The following is a 24984-nucleotide window of genomic DNA, read 5'->3' on the forward strand; positions in this document are numbered from 1 at the left end:
TTTGCTATTAAAAATCGCAGCGAAATTCAGACGAACGCAGGAATACCCTGTGTATATTTTATTACCAAATCAATAGCAACAAACAAAGCAATAATTGTCTCTGTCACGCTCATAAGCGCGTCTGAGCGCGAGAGAGACAGATTATTTTCATAATGCGTATGGCGTTCGATGTCATACCATGCGCTCTTTCACAGATACTACACAAGCGTTAATATTGCCGGCCTCGTGGTGTAGTGGTCAGCACGTTTGCCTACCATGCAAGAGGTCTCGGATTCGATTCCCGACATGGTTGATATGAAATATTTATTTAAAAGGGTGTTTTCACACTAGAATATTTAATAGTACCTGGAATGACACCTGACACGTAAGACTGATCATCTTACTTTGAATCGGATTGTGGTCCTGCGGCTAGTGTCTCGGACTCACGGACCAAAGGTCTGTGGTTCGAATCCCACTCTACCCCAACTTGATTCCCATTTTCTAATAGTGAGTTATTTACAACTCGTTGAAAATGGACCTCAAAATTAAATATTAAGAACGCAAATATTTATTTTTACAAAAAAAAAAAGACAATTTATTGTAACTATTTTTTTTACCAAGATACGCTGCGATTGGTGCACCAATGCAGTGCCATATGCACCATTAGGTGCTGAAAGAAAATGATGATGATGATTGTAAAAAATATTATGATGATGATTGTTCGCGCCAGCTCTTCGCAACATACCAGTACTTAGGTTTTTATCTTCTCGGCATTCTGAATAGCAGTAGATGTGTTGGAAAAACCGAGTTGTGGTCCCGTTCGTGGACTCACGGGCCGAAGTTTAAATCCAACTCTACCATAATTCGATTTCCATTTTTCCAACATAAGTTTTTTATGAAATGGTCTGAAAATTTAAATATTTGAGTAAATAATAAGAATTGTCAGTGTTGCCACTTTCTCGTTCGCGGTTGTAATTCAATTGTAGGAGTATTTTCAAGAATAGCATTATGACAAAGCAATTGAGATGCCCAATCGACTATTGTCGAGTGGGTGACAAAATGTCACATCTTTATAGCATAAGCTCCAGGAAGTAAAACTCCAAAATACCACGAATTTCCTCGCTCGACACATTAATTTTCAAAATGGAATAACTTTTACAGGATTTATCAAAACGAAGCTTTATTTTCATAAAAATATTCTTAGAAATGTCACCTTTCTAACGCGAGCCTGGGGCCTTATGCTAGACTCATTCGTCTTTAGAATCGTATGCGACTTCCGTAATTCGACGAGTGATAGCATTCTTGAACCACCCATACGATTGAAAACCAATCGACTTTATTTCGAGTGCCCCAAAGCACTCGACATTGACAATCGAATGCGACATCGTAACTTTAGCTGTCAAACTTCCTTCTTGTAAAAAGCTCGGCATTCATGTTTGAATGACGATTATGTATTTTTGTTGTATTTAACTTAAAATTTACAACACTTATCAATATTATAATGATGGCGTATCAACAAATGTGAAACAAATATAACTGTACTTATTTTTAATCCATTTTCAAATGAGGTTTCACTAGAAACATGATTTTTAAATTATTTTATTGCTCGTCGTATTTGAGATATACTCGTATATTATACAATGTTTTTAAAATCCATTAAATGCATATGAAATATTTATAATAACATGTAGACATGTGTTATGTCAAAGGCAAATAATAGTTATAAATGTTGCAGTGTCTCATATGGCAGGAGAGCCATAGATAAATACGGATTTGTTAGTGTTGCCACTTTCTCATTCATCTTTGTAATTAAATTGTCGGAGGGTTTTCAAGAATAGCATTATGACAAAGCAATCGAGATGCCCAATCGACTAATGTCGAGTGGGTGACAAAATGTCACGTCTTTCCAGCATAAGGCTCCAGTTTGTCAAAATCGGTACAGTGTTGCCAGAGCAAATTAAGTTCAACCCCATCTTGCGATAAAATACGAAACTTCTTTTTGAACAACCTAAAATAATAGCCTTCTCATTTCCAAGATGCTATCGAAAGTTGAGAGAGAGAACATGCGATGAAAATGGAATAAATGATAGAAAAATCAGAAGCCTCAACCTTGAAATATTATACCGTCTGGTTTGACAAATTGACGTATTATGTAATTATATTATATTACGTAATCGCTTTAGTACGCGCTTTTTATCTTGATGTCCTTAAAGTAATAATTAATTTGAAAATCTCACAATTTTATCGGAATTTTACAAGATAAGTTCAAATCACTAGACGGATTAAGAGAATATACGGTGTTAGAGAAATTTGATAAATAGGTTTTTGAACATTGTTTTTCTGTCAGTCTCTCGCAAAAAAATGAAAACTTTGCCCCAAAAACTGAAAAAAGTCTTATGTATGAAGCCTACGCCAAATCTAGAATATGTTATATGCAACTACTATGGGGAAAAAGAAACCAAAATGATATAAACAGACTACAATGACAGCAAACTAAAATATTGGGGCTAGTATATGATCTCCCTTATGTAACACCAATTTAAGAACCCCTTTAAAAACTAAACAATCAAATATTAAACTTTTTCAACTAGAATCTTTAAAATTTATTTATAAGTTAGCCACTGATATCATTGTAGACCAAGAACTAAAACTTGTCAAAAATTGTTATAAACGTAATACAAGAATACCAGAACAATATCACATACAACATTCCAAAACGAGACGAGGACGATCGAGACTAGTAAATCAGGGACTGAAATTATACAATAAACTACCAGACAAAACTAAACAACAGACTCAGACAAACTTTTCAGAGGATGTAAAAAATATTATTATTAAAAACAGCGTATGAATAAAAAATGATATACACGGTTTTTTTAACCCTGTCACATCCGAAACCAGGATGATCAGTATGGATAAGAAGACATATAAGCATATTAAAAAAAATATTTAGAACGAAGAAAATTTAAAAAAATAAAATATTTAAAAAAAACAAATGGTTGCTTACTTCTGCAGGGGAGAAGCGAGGGGGGCGCGGTCGCGCGGTTGATGGTGTATCAGACTCCCCTTCCCCCCTCCTCGTTTCTCCCCTGCAGAAGTAAACAACCATTTGGTTTTTCTAAATATTTTATTTTTTAAGATTTTAGTCGTTCTAAAAATTTATTTTAATGTGCCAATATGCCTTCTTGCTCATACCGATCATCGTGGTTTCGGATGTGACGGGGTTTAAAGAACACCTGTATATTATTTTTGTAAAATGAATGTAATAATCCGTAAGGATTAATAAATAAATTTCAGGAACTTCTCAGCATTTGCTCATGTGGAGAGGAAACCACTTAAAACTCTTCAGGAGAAGCCGGCTTCCTTACAGCAGTCAACGGGCCTTCCATTCCACTAGAGGAGTGTTCCCTCCTGAGTGAATTTTGTTCCCTCCTATTAATAAATAAACCGGTCTAAATATTCTAAATTAACAATATTTTGAGTGTGTCCAAATTTTTGTAGACAAGGACTGGATTCAACTCCCCGGGGAGCTACGTATTTATATTAACATATTACAACAGAGATGAAGAAAATTTAAGAGAAGTTAATATAGAAGTCTAGGCATCTACAGGGCCTATGACCTGTCAATGGCTGATTTAAGTGGCCACTTTACACACTGTGTAACATTCACCATTCTGCCTATATTTGAACATCTATATTTTTTCAATTCTTTCGGAATGCCTACTCTAGAGTGATCGCCAACGTCGCGTCGGGGAGACCTGATATGGCACAGAAAGAAGAAGAATCATTTCGGCGAATTGATGTCCAGTCAATTGAATCCCAGTCAGTGAAGAATTCACTTCCCTCTTTTATCAATCCAATGACGTGCATATTATGTACTTCTGGATTCAGCACAAAGATGCTAAGGCTACCAGATTACAGATGTACGTGGGCACCGCCGAGGAGACCTATGTCCTCGGATGCGGTGTGCGGTATGTGCTGGGCAAGCTGTAATAAACGCCGATTTACGGCACTTAACTGAAAGACTAAATGATATGGCGTTCTATCCTATCTGCCTACCCCTACGGGGAAACGGCATGACGGTTTGTTTTTTGTTTGTTTGACTAGGTAATCATGCACCATTGTCATCGACTGCGTATCCTTCAACTTTTACTCATTACAATATTGATTCGGACTATTTCCTACTTCGGATGTTCTAATGTACACGTTTCGCCGACTCTTCTTCCTCTTGTGCAAACTCGGCTGTTGCCAATACTTGATTACAGACTTCTAACCCGATCGAGCGGAACATGAAGGTACTATGCGCCGAGCAGAAACGCAATGGCATACATTTTATATTAACATTGAGAAATGCCAGTACGTTAGTAGGTAGGTTTCAGGGGCGAATCGTCCAAATGTATTTATTTATATAGACGACCAATGGGCATTTTTAAGGACATATTTTATGCATAGAAAATTATTATAAAGGAAAGTAGAAAGACACAATGGGGTATAGTAGACTTGGTGGGAGTGGAAGCGGGAGAGAGGTGTTTATTTTTTTATTATTTTTTTTATTTATTTCTTAAGTTAGCTTTTATTAAAACTAATTTAAACTATTATGTACATTTACATCATCTATATATATTTACATTTCCTTACAGTAACTTATACATTTATTTTTAAATTCTTTCAGACACTTTTCATTCTTCATACATTCAGGCATCTCATCATACATTTTTAAACCCTTATACATCAAACAATTTTGCGACTCAGCTCTTTTCAATAATGGTAGTCTTATTTTATCCTTTTGTCTAGTAGCATATTCATGACAATTTTTGTTTAAGACAACTTTATCCTTAAAATATTTTGGTAATTTATCGTGAAAAAATTTATGTATAAATATCAACATATTAAATTTAAGTCTCCTTCTCACAGATAACCATTTTAGTTCATCTCTCATTTTTTTTCCATTGCTATATTTATTTTTCTTAAGAACTATTCTCATCGCTTTATTTTGTAAAATTTCTAGTTTATTTAAATTTCCTTCGTTTGCTAAAAATAATATTGTTGAGCAGTAATCTATATGTGGAAGAATGATTGTTGAATAATAATGTTATAATTGAATTTGATTCAGCGATCGTTTGAAAGAAGACAACTTGTTATCAAAGAAATCAAAACTGGTGTTTGTTGGCAGAACTAAGAATTCTGGGCATAGGGGAATGAAAACCATAATTAGTTCTATGGTTATCGGTATGAAAGAGTAAGGTTTCTAGTTGGGATATTTCATTTTATTGAGATCAGGAGTTCAGGCGCATCAAAGAGTTAGTTGAGAATTTTAAATCGGACTAGAAGGTCGGATTTATTTCGACGGTCTTGAAGAGAAGATATATTTAAGCTAGTTTCCAACTCATTATACGTATATTGGTCTCTCGATAAGCCCAACCTCCAGCCTATCTTTCTTAAAAATCGATGTTAAACTGATTCAATATTCTTTATGTGAACATCATAATATGGAGACCAGATAACAGAGGAATACTCTAGATGCGGGCGAACAAGGGAACAGAAGAGAGTTTTAAGGCGATTATGCACAGCTTACCATTATATTTGACTTCCGATAATAATGTTTTATAGTTACTATATTTATGGGAAAAGAAATCAAAAAATTAATATTTATTATAAATCATCACCACGGTTGATATCTTCCTACAAAAAAAATCTATGAAGTGCGCCCAGCACCCAGTCCGTTCTCAGTGAACGATGAAACTAGCCTATTATCTCAGCTTATTCCTCCATACAAAAAAGTACACTGTATTTGAACGTTTTTAAAATTATTATTCATTTCAAACGCGTTCAACAGTTCATTATAACTTAAATTCATTTCAACAGAGAGGGAAATTTTTTTGAAGGGAATATGGAAGTCTAGGCATTTACAGGGCTTATGACCTGTCATTGGCTGGTTTAAGTGGCCACTTTACACACTGTGTAACATTCACCATTCAGCCCATGTTTGAACATCCACATATCCTCAACTCTTCCATCTGTTGACTTTTGTGAAGTAAAAGAGCTGAAACCTTTATCACGTGGGTGAGATTCATCCGGCTGAACCAAATCACCTACTAGGCAACGCCTGAAAACAATTTTTCAATTTTTATACTTCTTTTACCAGGTAGTAATTCAACAATGTTTGATTATGTCCAAATGCTTGCAGACTGGCTGGATTTCCTCCCTAGGGAGTTGTTCATATTTAAATTCATTTCAACAGAGAGGGAAAATTTTTTGAAGGGAATATGGAAGTCTAGGCATTTACAGGGCTTATGACCTGTCATTGGCTGGTTTAACGTTTTTCATTATAACGCCGCAAAATAACTCTCCTGTAATATTGCAATTTTCAACACTGGCCCTTTTAGATCCGAGCCACAGATTTAATATGGCTCAGTCAGCCGTATCGCCTCCAGTTCACGACGATTGTCACCGGAGTTTGCTGCGTCCGTTCTTTCTTCATTCCTTACAAAGCCAAACCACCGCACACCCAAGATTCTTCTGAGACATCTATTATCAAAACTTGGTATTTTTTGGTGTTTTGGGTCGTAGCGAGGTGTAACGATTCGCATCCACAGAGGAGAATAGGTGCTATGCAGTGGTTTTATGCGGTAGCTAATTCGTTTCGTAAATTTATTCGTATCGTATGAGAGGGAACGAGAGCGAAACGTGGTTTTTATTACGTTAGAATGAGATGAATATATGACGAACGAACGAACTTACGAAACGAAATTGTGACAGAATAAGCCCGCAGGTCCCGTTATCTGGCGCCTGACATTCGCCGTTCGCCCTCTATCCTCTTTGACACTGCTGGTAAGGTCAGTGGCCACATTTAAAGGAACACTCAAGCTAAATGATTTAGCTTCCAAAATGCACACAAATTATTATCACATCTATGCGTAAAATTATACATTTATGTACAAAGTTGCTTTGACTGTCTAACAAGGGTTATACACACCGTTCTAAGACGTACATAATATAAAAAAAAACAATCAATAATACAAAGAAAAAACAAATAAAAACAATATATTTGGAAAAAGATAGTAAACATAGTGAAACGCGTTGCAAAAAAACATAGTATAAAATATAGTAAAAGACATAGTAAAAAAAAACATATTGTCTGATGCCTTGCAGGGCACCCGCTGGCACAACGCGGGTCTAAACTGTGCAACACGGTTATAAGTTTAGACTATACCCTGACTGCGTAATCTATATGTGTGAAAGTACTACAGTTAATAATATAATAATAATAACGCATATTATAAAACATGGTAAATGACATAGTAAAAAACATATTTATTTATGTATTTTATTCATTTATTTCGACGGCGTATGCCTTTGACAAAAATAATAATAGTATAATAAAAACAATTATAATGAAACAAAACACCCGAACACAGTATAAACAATATAGATGCATGAAATGAAATCAGCAGAAAAAAGGAAATAATAAAGAAAATATTAATAAGAAATTATAACATAGGTATGCAGCAAATAACAATAAATAAAGGGTTTAAATATAAAAAGTATATAAGTAACAGAGTATTCATAGAAATTGTAAAAAAAACATTGTAAAAGCGTAGCAAAAAACATAGTAAAAAACATAGTAAAATACAGTCAAAAAACGTATTTTAAAACGTATTAAATGACGTAGTAAAAAACATAGAAAATGACATGGTAAAAACATAATAAAAGACATTTTAAAAGATCTATTAAAAACATAACTAATGACATAGTTAAAAACATAGGAAAAGAAAGTTTAAAAAAAATGTAAAATACACAATAATAAGGAATAAGGAACCCCAAAATTCAATGAACAAAAAAAAACTAATAAGAACATGCGTATGGCATCTAACAGCCAATCAAACTGTCCGCGACAAATTTCACTAAGGAAAGTTGTCAGTGACTTCTTTAGCTTGTAGCCTTTACAACATTTCCATGGTTCTGGAATTATATTATATAGCTTTTTTCGTTATATCTACCTTGTAAAAAAAACTGATGTATACTAAAAAAAATAATTTTTCGATCGAGACATTGTCCTCTATTACATTTTTTATATTTTTTTATCGTGACGAGTTCTATTTTCATCGTCTTATATTGACATGTATTGTAATTTCTGTAGTATGGTATAATTTATGATTGAGGAAAAAAAGATTTTCAATCAGCGGTTTCCAACCATCATGGTACTGAGCCTCCGTGAAAAAAAAATTGCGTAGCCTTGAAGAAATATTTTTTCCTTGCCTCAAAACCGTTTACATTTTTTAACACTTAAATGCATGTTTTTTTGTATTGCAATAAAAACATGTTTTATGATGTATTTTAAGGTGTAGTTTTGCGGACAAATAATTCTAATGTCATAAAAAGTATAATATTATTTATAAAAAAATAGCATCACGATGTAAGTTTATATCATACTACTCGTATAATTTACATTCACAATAACTTTAATGAATTTGATATTTTTAACGTCATATAAATATAAATGTATGAATCCTAATTTTTTTGCTCTACATTTTGATTTTTGTCGCCTTTGAAAAGAATATAAATAAGATATTTGAATATAAAGCTTTGCAAAACTCCAGAAATGACAAACACGCGCGGTCAAAATTTAAACTGACACAAATCATAGACGAATGTTGGATTTTATTTTTCTTTTCTCTTAAATTCATAGATAAACTCTTTAAATTATTACCAGGCTAAAAAAATATACCACTGTTTATGATTTTAAATAATAATACTTAAATATTTGGTATTATTTATTTATTTACGGACATATTCAGTCGCTCAACAATGGCAAACATATTTAATTATAATACATACAGGTAAAATTGAAATAAAATACCACTAACAAATGTTAAAGCTAGGACAAAAAAATTAATAGTAATAAACTACATCAATACATTAATCTGGTCTATCTTTGTGATTTTTTAAATCTAAAAGACTTACACCAAAAAAGTCCAAATCTTGTTTCGAGTTTTCAATGCGACACAATCGGGACCTGTGCGCGTCAAGCCATAGTTTGTGCTGTGATGATCAAGAAACAGCATTAATTAATTAATTAATTATGGATAACTTATAAAGCGCCATTTTCGTAATAAAATACCTCAAAGGCGCTTTACATGGTGATTCTATTGTTAAGTTAATTTAATTGAAGCTTTTAAATTTGTAATTTAATTAAAATAATTTATTTTGTTGACACGTGCTACGGATTTATTCAAATGATTTAGAGAACAAGTGGGTTTTAAGTTTTTTCCGAAACATCACTTCACTTTCACAGCCTCGCACCTCTGCTGGGAGAGCATTCCATGCCATAGGGCCTGCGACCGCAAATGCGCGTTCACCAAATTTAGTGCGCTGTTTGCGTAGAGGTATAATAACTTTTCCTCTCGCCGTAGACGTAGCTGATCTAAGCGTGAGACGCCTGTCAGATAGTTCATCTGGAATGCATAGTTCCCTTAGATATTCCGGAGCAGAGTTGTGCAGTGACTTATACAGAAGCCAACAGAGTTTGTGTTCGACCCTCTGTGGAAAACGTAGCCAGTGTAGTTCCCGAAGTAGTGGAGTGATATGACTGAACTTAGAGATTCCGAAAATAAGTCTCGCTGCGGCATTCAATACAGATTGTAGGCGAGTCATTTTGTTCATTGGTAGACCTGCATATATACCATTACAATAATCGACTCTAGACACTACAAACGCATTTATTAATTGACGGGCGGCATCAACCGGCAAATTTTTGCGTGTGCATTTAATTTGTCTCAGCTGGTAGAAGCATGAACTTATCGTTCTACTAATTTGAGCGTCAAGAGATAGGTCAGAATTGAGTAAAACTCCCAGTAGTTTAACGGTGGGTAAAGCGGTACTCCCTACATTAGGTAGAGCCGTATCCTGGATCAAATTCTGTCGTCTGGCTGAAGCCACCCACAGTTGTTCAGTTTTTGATGGGTTTAATGTTAGTCTGTTTTCAGCCATCCAGTTTCCTATTTTCTTGATGCATCCATCAATTAAATTGACAAGCACACTTCTCTCGCCTGGTTTGCAATAAAAATAAATCTGCGTATCATATTATTATTTCATAACAGGCGGATCAGAACATTGAATGCCACTTGTTCCATTAATGATAGTACATCATTTAAGCCAAGCCACAGTAAATTTAACCTTAACATGGAGTCAATGTTATTTCTACGTTTTTGTAGACTTGAGATTTTTTACATCGACTCCATTGTATGATGGAAATTACTATTACGATGCATTGAAGGGTTAATAGATATAATCATAACATGGACTAGAGATGGGCGTTTCGGTTATTTAAAAATAGTAGCAGTAACAGTTACCGTTTTACAAATGAAACTCTTTTGTGAAACTTTTTCTAAATAACAGTTGAAAACAGCGTGGGCCATTTTTTTTTTGTAGATGGTGGTCGATGGCCATGGTTTTGCCTCATTACTCTGAAAAAGGTTGTTTTAGAATATCCGGACTAATTTTTCGTGGGAGGGGAGTGGCCTCCATTTTGACCCACGCACCTTTTCTTTTTCATCTAATATCCTGACAAATTTTTCTATGCATTAAAAAATAGTTCATTCTCTGAATTTTTACTACTACGTTACTACGCGAAATTCAATCGATTTGTAGATATTATAGTAAGAAAACTGATATTTATTTTTTTAATTGGCGCCTCGCCTGGCAATTGTCCGCGCCTTCCAGGTTGGAAATCGCTGCTTTAAATGGAAGCCGATCACCGACTGGTTTAGATTTGTTGAAGCGGGAAAAAACAGTAATATTATTATTAAAAACCTCTAACATACAAAACATAGCGAATACTATAATTTATGTACATAAATAAAATAACTTGGCATGCAATCGTTTATTAACTCTTAAAAGACTGTGGTAAATAATCCCTTTGCGTGCGGTGATGTAACATCGTGTTACCACTAGTAAAAGACGGAATATTCTAAAATTCAGACATTAAAAAAAATAAATCATGATGACATACTGTTGATAATTGCTTTTCCATAGTTTATGCAAATAAACATATATTTTAGCCCTGTTATAGCAAAATAAATTTAAAATCACAAATACGTCTCTCATGTTTTTATTTTATTTTTTTATTAAATCATACAATTTTTTTTTTTTTTTTACACTCCCAGGAGTTAAAAAAAGGCGCGTGCGTCCCTCATCACTGTCATCAACCGACTGAAGACTGAATCTGTTTTAGACAACACCCGCCGCAGAACAGCGTCTCTGTTTTCCTTGTTATGAATTCTATATTCATGCTCTCTTGTATAAGATATCTGTATAGATGTGTTGCTGAATTAGCGGACATTCATTCTTCGTTTGGCAAGGATAAATATTTTTTGTATTAACATTTAGCATAGTTATACAAATTCAACTCTTCAAATCGGGTGTGAAAATGTCCATTTGAAAATTACAAAAAATACGAATTCATAATTTTAAAAACTAAGATAGATATATCAAGTCTTGTGTCTTATGTCGACTGGTGTGACATCACAGCCACACAAGAGTTAACTATGGTTTAATTCTTTCAAATAATTCATAATCATCAATCAATGTTTTTCTAATAGCGAAACAAGTCAATGTGTTTTTATTACTTAAAAAAACATTTATTTGTTCTATTTAAATAATTTATTGACAATTCTTGATGGAATTCCATTGTAATGATGTAATAACTTATATTTATATATTTTACTCTTATTTATTATTTACATTAAATAAGTGGAAGTGTACCAAGTATTTTTTAATTAATAATTTATATGTAAATATAAGTTATTACATCATTTATTCAATCGTTAAAACATATTACAATTTTTTTTTTTTTTATGGGAAAAGAAATATTAGCGTTCTTATAATTTACCCAAATATTTCAATTTTGGTGGCCATTTTTATTATTATGTGATTACAAAAATAATTACGTATCTCTAAATCTATGAGGCCATTTTTTGTTTGCCCATGGTCTCCACTTAATTATTCTGGGTGTCCACCTGCCATTATTTTGTCTCGCCGAGTGCCCTGCCCACTGCCATTTCAATTTCGCTGCGCGATCCATGACATCCACGACTCCGGTTCGGCGCCTTATTTCTTCATTTCTTACTCTGTCTCTTAGACATACACCGAGCATCTGTCTTTCCACGGATCGTTGCGTGCATTTTTATTTCTGGCTACTTTTTGTGTTATAGACATGGTTTCTAGTCCGTGTGTTGTCACCGGCAACACGCACGATTCATATACTTTTCTTTTCAAGCATATATGGACTTCTTAATTTTCAAAAATATATTTAAGTTTGCCGAAAGCAGCCCAACTTAGCCCTATTCTGCTTGGTAACTCCGCTGTCTGGTTATCTTTACCAAGTTTGACTTTGTATCCTAGATATATGTATTCATAAACCACTTAGATTTTATTGTTGTTAATGAAAATGTCTCGTCCTGTTGGACTCATAATCTTTGTTTCATGAATATTCATTTCCAAACCAATCCTTTTTGAAGCCTCATGTAGTTCCATAATCATTTCGCCTATTTCATCCATGTCTTTACTTATGACCACTATATCATCTGCGAATCTGAGGTGACTCAAGTACATGCCATCGATCTTTACACCCTTATTTTCCCAATTTAGGGTTTAAAATACATCCTCTAAGACTAGCGTAAAGAGCTTTGGCGATATTGTGTCCCCTTGTCTGAGACCTTCCTCTATTTTGAATTTTAGCATATTTAAAAAAATATTTAGAACAAAGAAAATTTTGAAAAACAAAAAAACAAATGGTTGCTTACTTTTGCAGGGGATAAGTGAGGGGGGCTCGGTTGTTTGTGTGTCAGACTCCATTCCCCCTTATTTCTCCCTGATAATTTTTTTTTTTTTTTTTCTTTTCAAAAAACTATTTTAATATGCCAGTATGTCTTCTTGCTCATACTGATCATCGTGGTTTCGGATGTGACAGGGTTTAATGAACACCCTGTATATAAATCTATGCAATGTCTCGCTGCAGTCTCCTGCAATGATCTCTTCCCTTAGACACAACCCAACCTTGTTCACTTCTCCTGAAGATGGCTTTCGTTTTGGAGAGCTTAATATGTTCATCCAGAACATTGAACACTCGGAGTCACAAAAGAAAAAAACATTTGAGCGAAAGTTGGAAATGTTTTTGGTATGAAATAATTCAAGTTACAGGAAAACCTCGTTCGAGGAATATGCTGGGATCCTGCATATTTTTTTTTTTTTTTTTTTTCAATATAAACAATAATTAATAATAAAAATAATGTAACCTCACTGGGGTTACCCGTGCCGAGGACACTTGACAATATATTTTTTTGAAATATTTTTACATGTGAGAATATACAAAGAAGTGAAATCATTGCACGTCTGTGTGTCATCGATTAATGGACTATGACCCCCACAGATTATCCGATTAGTCCGGTTTAATCCAATTTAGCTTTCAAAAAAGTATGCCGCTCATCGAAGCGTTAACTTTATGCAATATTTGTGAATTTAAAACTAGAAATACGAGTCCATAAATTATTGTCTTAAAGTCTGTTCAATATTACAAGAATTTCCAAATAAACAAACCAGCCGGCAGCCGCGTGATATCCGACGGAGAATAGCCTATTTTCACACATATCGTCTTATACCCGTATGCAGAGACAAACCTTAAGGTGAGGAAAGTACATTCTATTGTCTTCACCTTCAGGTTATTTTCTGCATTTGAAATTAGAATGTACTTTCCTCACCTTAAGTTTTGTCTATGCATACGAGTATTAATCTAAACGGCACGGTCAAATTGTAGTGGATTAATATTGATTAGATTCGTTTGTACCTGTTTCATTATCATTATTTTGAATTATTTTTTATTCATTGTGAAAAACAACAGAAATACAGAAAATATATATAAACAACTAATAATACTACTATATTTTGCTATTATTTTGTTTATTTTAATGATAACATTATTTTGTATATTTGATTATGTGTGAATCTTAATTTGTATAATTTATATTTTAAAAATGATTTCTGATTATCTTTTTTGCATTGTGTTCTTCGGAATTTTATTATTTATTACTTATACTTTCTTTTTCTAGATTGTTATTCTATTGCATCACATGTCATTATAATTGAATCTAATTAATTTTACTATGTATTTTATTGTTAATTACTATGGCTTGACACGGGCATAGCCTAAAAAGCCTTAATAAGTTCATTAATATTTAAACTAGTGTAATTTTGAATGAATAAATAAATAAATAAAACATTATAAGGAAAAGTCTTAAACAAGTAGAATAATTAGTGTATCTGGGAAGAATGTTTTTAGGAGATGGAAAAGTAGAAAAATATGTTGAAAGGAGAGTGAATACGGTCAATAAAATGAACGGCGTACAAAAGCACAGTAATTGCTAATAACACTATGTAAATCGAAGCCAAACTGGCTGTGCACAACGGAGTTTTAGTCCCAACACTTATGTATGGAAGTGAAACGTGGATCTGGTAGAGGAAGGACGAAAGCCGAGCGAATGCGGTTGAAATGCGATCTCTTCGACGAATGTGTGGGAAATTAATGCAAGACAGGGTTACGAATTATGAAATCAGGCGAGAATGTAAATCTGAGTCAAGTATAACTGATAAGATTAAGAAAGGGTCTCTGAGATGGTTTGGTCATGTAGAACGAATAGACGACGAGAGAATGGTAAAACAAGTATATATGGCGAAAATGAACGGCAACGTGAGACGAGGACGACCAAGGAAGACGTGGCATGATCAGATAAACCAAAATCTTAAGTCTGGTCAAGTCAAAAGCAGACAGAACCGAAGGGCATGTATGACAAGATGTATGAATGTGGAAGAAGCTAGGAATATATGCCAGAATAGACGTGTGTGGCGGTCCATTCTCTCTGCCTACAACTACGGGGAATGGCGTGATGGTAGTAGTAGTAATAAGAAAAACAATAATTCAAAGTGGTATTTTAAAAAAAAAATGTAAAACTCCTTAGTTAATGATTTTAATAAAAATATCAACCTCGGTTAGTGAACATATATTTTTAAAAAATTAAAATAAAGCGTTCTTATAATTTACATAAATTTACTAACCCAAGAAATGCAATGTATTTTTTTTGTGATGTATTTTTTCCTAATAATAATGTAACATAAAACTTTCTTTACTTTCGATGTCAAAAAAATATGGTAAGCTGCAAATAATCGATTATAAGGAGAATTCGCCCCTGCCGTCTCGATATATACAGATGAAGATAGCGTTCATAATCGAGGCAGTGGTTTGCACGTGCACAGCGGTCCAGTCTCCGTGAACGTGCGGTAGTTATAATTCTTTGACCAAGAATGATGAGTTTGGAAGCGACCAACCAAAGCGGAAGATGAGTTTGACGTTTCGCCATTAGGTTTGGCGGCCAATAGACAAAACGTGTTCCCGCCTTTATTTATTGACGTTTTTAAATGACCTACTCCGAAAGTACGCATTAAAATACAACCTTCTTGGCGGCCAAAGGACAGACTTATCACGTAAGCCAAGTACAGATATCGACGGTAAAAATACTAAAACTATTTACAAATATTAAATTACATTCTAATACTCTAAAAAAAAACAACAAAATCGGTTCAGTTTTGAGGTACGGAAAACGGGACAACGAAACGTCAATTTTAGTTAGGCATTAGTCCGATGTGCAGTTTTCTTTTTCATACAGTATAGGGGAGGCACCCGAGAAAGGGTCACAGAAAAACAATGTTCAAATACCTGTTAATCAAAATTCCCTGTTACCACAATACCCTCTTAATTGTCTGCTGCAAAATTCACTTTATAGCGCATTAGCCATTTAGCCTTTTCACCGTCGACATAGTTATTAGTGACCGATCGAAACTAGATTTTCAGCCGAAACTAGGCCAAATTACAGCTTCTGTTCTAGTTTCGACCGAAACATATTGAATTCTTTTTATTTTATTTTATACATTTATTTTATTCATTTTATTCATTTTGTTCATTTTGTTCATTTTGTTCATTTTGTTCATTTTGGTCATTTTGTTCATTTTGTTCATTTTGGTCATTTTGTTCATTTTGTTCATTTTGTTCATTTTGTTCATTTTGTTCATTTTGTTCATTTTATTTAATTTATTTAATTTATTCATTTTATTCATTTTATTCATTTTATTCATTTTATTCATTTTATTCATTTTATTCATTTTATTCATTTTATTCATTTTATTCATTTTATTCATTTTATTCATTTTATTCATTTTATTCATTTTATTCATTTTATTCATTTTATTCATTTTATTTATTTTATTTAATTTGTTTAATTTATTTATTTTATTTGTTTTATTTAATTATTCATAAACAACAAACAGTACATACAATATTGGTATACTAATCACAATTTGTTATGTTAAGTTATTGTTTAGGTATTAATTTTATGTGAACACAACATGAACAAATAAGTAAAAAAAATAATAAATATTTTTAAAAAAAGTTAAATTAGTTAACGATTCACTTCAAACGCCCAAAATTAGGCGTTCTTGTTGTTAAACCTTACGAGTTCATCAACATAGGTATTATTTCAAATACACAATTAAATAAAAGGCACACACTTGTTTATTTTTAGCGATTTTTGGTTCATTATTATGTTAAATCATATAACTAACATGTAACAGTCCTTCAATGTACGCTAAGGAACTTAATTTATTTATTTTTTAAATTTATTTTTTGCATATAATATTTTTTATAAAAATTGTATTCAAACCATTTTTTATTTTTATTATTTTCTATTACAGGACTCACCAAGCCAATTAATATTGCTTGTCGGTAAAGATCCTTTACATGAAAACATATAATCATACTACATAATTGTATAATAATAATTACTACTAACTTAAATATAAGGAGCGAAAAAAAAGTATTACTATAAAATACTATAAAGAAATAACAAATATATATGTCTTAGCCACTAACTTTAGTCAAAAAATCACAAAATCGGTCTAGTTTTTATTTTTTATGTTAGACAATGGCTATAACTAATTATTTGAATGGACAACAATCCCATATCTCTTTTTGTGTTAATTTTTAAACACGTGTATTTGGGATACATAACAAAAAAAAACACTTTTCATTTTTTTTTTTTTTTATTAAAAATCGGTGGTAGGTAGGTTTGAAAACGCTCGTCCGACGCGTGCGGATGCTGATAATGTAGTCCGAAACATCCTGACCGCAGGTTTCGGCTAAGCCGAAGATTGGGCCAATTTCTGTCTGAAACCACTAATAATTATTTTAATTTTCGTGCGTTTTAAATCCGATACATAAAAATAATTTTGTTCAATTACCTTCACAATAAAGTTTGAGGTCACTTTGTACTTCGTTAGTAGGTTGTGATCTCATTTTTCGAGGTTCGGCCGATTGCTGGAATCTCCTGAATTGTTTATGGTTAAAATTCTTAGATTTATCATCAGCATTAGTTTCAAGTACGTTCGATTTTGTTATGCCGTGTCTTTCTCGCTCTTCGTCGTTTTCTGCATCCATAGACACTTGCATCGTAAATACTTTTAGCCATACTTTCACTGTCCACTCTGCAAGCCAAAACCAAAATATATGAATATAGGAAACAAAAGAATAGAAATTACACCATCAATTGTAATAGAAAACGAAAAACTTAATGAAGTCACTGAAATTAAATATTTAGGTGTAATGTTGGATTCAAAACTTACATTTCACCAAAACGCTAAGATGGTAATAAATAAGATTGCAAAAAAAATATCAATTTTGGGAAGGATCAGAAGATTTATTGATAAGGACTCCTGCAAAACTATTTACAAAGCAATTATTGAACCACACGTTAACTACTGTAGTAGCATTTTATTTTTATCAAACAAAGAAAACATAGATAAACTAACTGTATTACAAAATAAAGCCTTTAGAATCATTTTGAAAAAAAAAAACAGATATACGAGGGTAAAGTCGATGGTAAATGAAATGAAATTATTAACATATAAACAAAGAATATTTTACAATACAATGATATTTGTTCATAAAATTATAAACTCTAATAAAAAAACAGAATTTTGGAAAAAAATTGATCGGAACCAGCATGAACACGATCACAATACTAGAGAAAATAACAAAATTAGACTTCCATTTAGGAAAAAGGCAAAGTCACAAAATTCAATTTTATTTAAAGTAATTAAAAAGTATTACGAAATGGAAAAAAATATTTATGAAGAAAAAAACATATCAAAATTTAAAATAATGGTCAAGACATATGTGATAAACAATTTATAAATTAAATATATTTGTAATGTTATTATTAGAACACACGTAACAATATGTATGATATGTGTGCCCTAAACTAAAAAAAAAATAAACTAAAAAATAATGAGTTCTTTCATAGAAACTATACAACAAGAGGATCTAAAAATATAAGACTGGAAGAGAAATCAAAAGCAATGTCCCAGAACTGCCTTATGTACAAGGGAATACAACTATTTGAAGAAATGCCAGAAAGCATAAAAAATGAAATAAACGTAAATATATTTAAAATTATATGTAAAAAGTATATATGTGAAAAATATTAGGTAATATATAGTGTAAATAGTGAATATAATTAATGAAAATGTGCATATGAAACAGTGAATATTATAAAATAGGATAATTGTAGACGAAGCCACTAATGTAATTGTAGACGAAGAACTAAAACTTGTAAAAAATTGTAGTCAACATGGACATAATACGGAATATCAGACAAATACCATATACAACTTTCTAAAACAAGACAAGGACAATCAAGACTAATGAACCAGGGACTGAAATTATACAATAAACTACCAGACAAAACTAAACAAAAGAATCAGGCAAACTTTTCAAAAGATGTAAAAAATATTATTTTGAACAACAGAGTATAAATGAAAATTTTTATATTATTTTATCTAAAATAAATGTAATAATCCGTAAGGGTTTATAAATAAATTTTCATATAAAAAAATAAAAATGTATTAAGTGTATAATAGTGATAAATAATGTTAGAATAAGTATAGATGTAAATATTGTGTTGTAAATATATATTAGACTATGTTAATCATAGAAATAAAATAAATAATAATAATACTAGGCGAATTCGCGTGCCGAAATGCATTTTCTTTCAAGTCATAGAAAGCGTATTATAAACAATGTTATAACGATTATATTGAAAATAATATAGGTTCATGCAGTAAAGTTTATCTATAATAATATTTGTGTCGTAAGCCTAATCAGGTTTTAACTATGTCAGCGGATGGCGAAGCTAACTCTCGAACCCAATTTTCATCCATCAGTTAACCGTAACCGGCGGATTGTTGCGAACGTTTCGTACGCCATCACTTGCGGATTGTAGATTAACTCGCGTGGCGAGTATCCTAGATCAGGGTTTCCCGACGGCCGCACCATGGTGCGTCTAGAATAGTGATTCCCAGTGTATTTTTAAAACATATTTTGGACCCGGAAGAACTTGCCAAGACGTGCCGAAGGGCTAAAACTTATACAATATTGTAGCTTTAACCTTTTTATTTCTAACAGTAATAAATCTAGGCTGTGGACTGCTGTGGAACTAATTTTTATGTTTTTTTTTCAAGAGCACCTCTTATCAATCTAAAGATCGGAACTTTTTGAAGAGTGGCTGAAACACTGGAAAGAAAACCGGAATAGTGGTTTGTTTGCGTTCATATCGTCTAAATATATTTTTTCCGGTATTACCGAAGATTTAGAGAGGGTTCTGAAAAAGACCATAAGTGCATTTTCCACTAATTTGGAAAAAAGTGGCATTCTCACAAAAAGTGCCGCGAGATGTTTTTTAAACAAAAAACGGAAAGTGGATGTATAAAGACTTTATTTATTTTCTTTTATTTAGGAAACATACAGCACAGTTACGTTGTTTTATATTTTACACAGTTAGACTTAACTCTAATGGACCAGTGAAGTTTCCATATTATAAAGTAATTATATGTAAGGTTATTAATGAAAGTACAAAAAAGAGAAGGAAAAAAAAAAACATAAATGGAAGTTGTTTAAAAATTAAAATTAAAGTAAAAAAAGTTATTTTAATGTTTGTAGTTTGTAGCTAGTATTTACAAATGGAAATAATATTAAAAATGAACAAAATGTGTAAAAGTAATTAAAAGTTAAGAATTAAAATAAAGAATGATAAACATGCTCAGATGTAGAAATAAAATAAAATAGTAATAACACTTTTAAAAAGGAAAAACATAAATATACACATACATATTTTAAGGGATTCAAAGAAACGATGAGAAGAATCTTTAAACGAAATATAAGACGGTAAATTTAAGTCAATTTAAAAATACATCTTCAAAATTAATGACACATCATAATAAGAGCAGCAATAAATTGATTTAAAAACATATACAATATAAGTAATTAAAAGTAGTTTAAAAGTATAAAAACATGTCAATGCAGCAGAGACAAAAGAAAGAATAACAGGCAGAGTGTCGCTTTACAAGCCATCTTCACCCACTAAAGCTAGGGTTTCCTAGGACAGCGGTGCCCGTATCTTAACGGCCGTAGTGAACGGTGATGCGGTAGACAGCACTCGTAACGGTGACTAGAGAGTGGTTTCCTAGGAAAACGGTATTATCAACACTATTTAACACCGTTTTTCTAGGAAATCACTTTCTAGTAAACGTTACGACGGCTGTCCACCGTATCACCGTTCACTACGGCCGTTAAGATACGGGCACCGCTGTCCTAGGAAACCCTAGCTTAAGCCCTTAACGCTGGACGTCCAATGAACCTATCGTTTTAACGTGTTTTCTACCATTTAGACTTTTTGTAATGTTTGTCATGTTTTAACACCTGTCAAATACCTACCTAATTCTGGTTAATTGTTGTTCTTTGTCGTGTGCATTTTAAAAATTATATTATTGAATTTGAGTAAAATATTTTTTTACCTACCCAATGACCACACTTTCTCCCATTATCCTAAAAGTGCATAAGGTAACCATAACAGGTAACAAGATAGCAAAAAATCTCAAAAAATAGTTTTGTCTAGCTAGCATGCTCTAAACGACCCATAGTGCGCCGGTCCATTAAGATTTTCTGCCGGTCCGCAGTTTTTTTTTTGCCTTCTTCAAAATTCCCTTTCTTTGTAATAAAATTTGCTATTTCTATGCCTTCAAAATGTCGATTTAATGCAAATCTAAATTGCATCTTTAAAATACTCAACCGTTTGTACGATGCCTCAGAGTCAACAGATGGAAGAGTTTGGGAAATGTGGATGTTTAAACATAGGCAGAATGGTGAATGTTACACAGTGTGTTAATTGGCCACTTAAACCAGCCAATGACAGGTCATAAGCCCTGTAAACGCCTAGACTTCGATATTCCTTTCTCAAAAATGTTTTCCCTCCCTGTCGCAACAAATTTAGATCTCAATTACTCCCTAAGGAGGTAAACCAGCCTGTCTGCAAACATCTGGACACGCTCAAAACATTGTCGAAATGTTTTTATACCTGCGTTATCTGTCCGCGATTTTTCCTTCCTATTTTCACTGGTCCGCAGGCCTAAAAAGGTTGGGAAACGCCGTCCTAGATAACATGTATGCAGTTTTCAGCGGAATTTAGATATTTGCGCTGCGCGTGTTCGTAGATATTAGTTTTTTTTAATCGAATCTGTAAAAATACAGTTAAAAGCACAAATATTTTTTTCATCGACCCACCAGGGTTGCAATCGACGAGAATGCATTTACAAAAAAAATGGAAGGATGTTGTTTTTTTGCGTTTAAAAAAAAAATGTTTTTGAATGTTTACAAACAACATTCGCTTTTTATGGATCCCAATCAGATTCTTTCCCCACATTCCTTATAATGTCTCCCCATTTATTTCTTTTTACTGGATTTTTAGTGTTTCTAAAATATTATTAACTGACATTCAATACATTTTTGAAAATCGCATTCATGAATAAAGCGCGCCCCTGTTGGTGAGAACAGCCGAGTTTGACATTTGCAAAAAGAATTCCATGTTTGAAAATGCATTATTTGGTGTTTTGGAATTCAACTACAAACAAGTTCCTAGGTCCCTACTTTATTTAAATATTTATCATTTTTAGTTTTGGAATTCTATCATAAACAAGTACCTAGGTTCCTACTTATCAATGAAAAGTCTTTTTCCTAAGCTAATAGCAGGCAAGCCAACGCTCGGTCAGGACTACGTCTGTCGGGTCCGTTAGTTATTTAAAAAAATTGTTTGTGTAACACTAATAAAGTTTTTATTTTATAGTAAAAATAAATCTGTTTCAGTCAGCAGGGCCTCGATTATGATGAGAAGATAAAATTTATCTTAAATTTTATCTACAAAGTAAAGTTAAGTTTTCTGAATTAAAAATAGAATATGTTTACATTATTTTTTCTAAACATGTTCAATTACCGGTGACCGACGAAGACACTTTGAATTTTCATACAAATATTTACACTTTCGTGCATAAAAATCAATATTAGTTTATACCGTCTCAGTATATACCGATAAAGATAGCCGTTCATAATCGCGGCCCAGGTACTACCATACAAAAATATTTTTCAATGATTACTAATAATACTGTGGTCAGCGCGTTTGACTACCATGCAAGAGGTCTCGGGTTCGATTCCCGACATGGTTGACATGAAATATTTATTTAGATAGGTGTTTTTACACTAGAATATTTCATAGTCCCTGGACTGGTACCTGAAGCGTAAGCCTGATCATCTTACCTTCATGCAACGAAAATGATCAAGATACTCTGCTATTGGTGTACCAATGCAGTGCCCTTTTCACCATAAGGTGCGAATACAGGAATAATGATTTAATTTTTACGATTTTTTATTTATTTTCAGGTTTATATCCAGACACGTCAAGACGAATCAATTTCTAAATCTGGTATGTGATTATTTGTTTATTCTTAAATTTAATGTACATTTATATATTTTAAACGTCCTCACCGGACTTAAACATTGAAAAAAACAAAAAATGGTTTTCATTTAACTGCGAAATTATAAACTATACAACATAAACAAATACAAATATGCGAATGGAAATAAAATAAAATGAAAAACTATGTTTGAGTAAGTCCAAATGCTTGCAGACTGGCTGGATTTCCTCCATAGGGAGTTATTCACGTTTAAATTTATTTCAACAGAGAGGGAAATCATCTTTGAGAAGGGGATATGGAAATCTAGGCATATACGACCTGTCATTGGCTGGTTTAAGTGGTCACTTTACACACTGTGTAACATTCACCATTCTGCCCATGTTTGAACAATTGTTGAATTAACTACCTGGTAAAAGAAGAAGTATAATAATTGGAAAATTGTTTTCAGGCGTTGCCTAGTAGGTGATTTGGTTCAGCCGGATGAATCTCACCGTGATAAAGGTGATAAAGGTATAAAGGTTTCAGCTCCTTTACTTCACAAAAGTCAACAGATGGAAGAGTTGAGGAAATGTGGATGTTCAAACATGGGCAGAGTGGTGAATGTTACACAGGGTGTAAAGTGGCCACTTAAACCAGCCAATGACAGATCATCAGCCCTGTAAATGGCTAGACTTTCATATTCCCTTCTCAAAAATGTTTTCCCTCTCTGTTGCAATAAATTTGAACTTCAGGAAAACTCAAATCGTCTAGGTCTTAATATTAATACAAAAAAAGACTCAGATTATGTGCGATAAATCCTGTACTGACCCTGATCAGCCTCTCTATAATAATAGACAGAGGATTGAGAAAGTTGACAGCTTTAAATACTTGGTAGTTCACATAACTGAGGATGTAAGCACGGAGAGCTCGCAACCCGCCTAGGAATTGCTGGAGCAACTTTCAACACGTTGCGTGTTGTCTGGAAATCTGGTCCATTACTCGGTCAAAACGAAGTGCCCATTATTCGAGTCTTGCTTAATGCCAGCACTCTTTTATGGGTGCGAATCTTGGCACCTTACCAAAGCTCAAAACACCAGACTTCTGAGTTTTGAGAGCAAGTGCTTGAGAAGAATATTAGGTATAAGGTGGCTCGATTTTTTAACTAACATTGAACTCCGAGAATGGACGCAGCAGCCTCCTATAACGAGCGTCTTGAGGATGCGGCGGTGGACCTGGCCTGGACACGTGCTGCGCATCCTCCAGGAGAACCTAAATCTAATTTACCACTTTTTTAAACCTGCGGGCTCACGCCGTTCTGGAAGGCCGTCGATGACGATCTTTCGACTTTATTCGGCGGAATTTAGGGGCGCTGGATTGACGTGGGAAGAGGCGAAAATGCTAACTGGCGATGGGTCTTCTGGAGGCAACTGGTGATGTCCACATGCTCGGCTTAGGAGCGGATGTGGAAAATCAGAACAAAACTATCATTGTCAGTCTATATATTATATATATATGTATAATTGGATAATTTATGTAGCGCCATTTTTGTGAAAATCACCTCAAGGGCGCTGTACAATTAATAAATATCCCAGTACGTCTTGCAGCTACAGAACGGATGGACGGTTGGGATTCTAGTTCCTCGTTTTTAATTAAGATCAATCAAAAATTATAACATATCGATTACTGGACATCTTGCAGCTACAGAGCGCATAGACAGTTAGAAATTTAGCCCCCATTTACACATTTTAAAAATTGACAAATAAATTTAGTGTATTAATGATACTTACAAAAATAAATAATATAAATTATTAAAAAAGAGTAAGATTACAACACTTCTTGCAGCTACTAAGCGCATAGACGATTGGAATTCTAGACCCCATTTACAAAATTTAGGTATTTTAAAGATGATATATGAAAGCTAGATAACTAATCATCGTGCAGCTACAAAGCGCATGGACGAGTGGAATTCTAGCAAACTTAAAATAAGATCAATAAATTTACAAAAAATAGAGCATAGTAGTAAATTTGTCAAGTGTTCATGCCAAAAAGTAAGCAATAAAAAACTAAATAAAATAAAACACTGTTTCAACTCCATGGTTAACAAAGAGAGATAGATGTCCGAAG

At 33.1% G+C, this 24984-nt stretch overlaps 1 protein-coding gene across 1 annotated transcript in view; it reads left to right on the plus strand.

The window, feature by feature from the left end:
• LOC148282083 (uncharacterized) overlaps positions 1 to 24984 on the plus strand; it is a 67201-nt gene that overhangs the window by 5820 nt on the left and 36397 nt on the right. Inside the window, exon 2 of the mRNA XM_088225664.1 lies at positions 22847 to 22889. The gene's annotated coding sequence lies outside the window, so the exon portion shown is untranslated. The remainder of the gene's footprint in view (positions 1 to 22846; positions 22890 to 24984) is intronic.

The sequence above is a fragment of the Micrasema longulum genome, unplaced genomic scaffold, assembly GCF_059751315.1.
Source record: "Micrasema longulum isolate JH-2025_06_02 unplaced genomic scaffold, ASM5975131v1 h1tg000378l, whole genome shotgun sequence".
Taxonomy (NCBI): Eukaryota; Metazoa; Arthropoda; class Insecta; order Trichoptera; family Brachycentridae; genus Micrasema; species Micrasema longulum.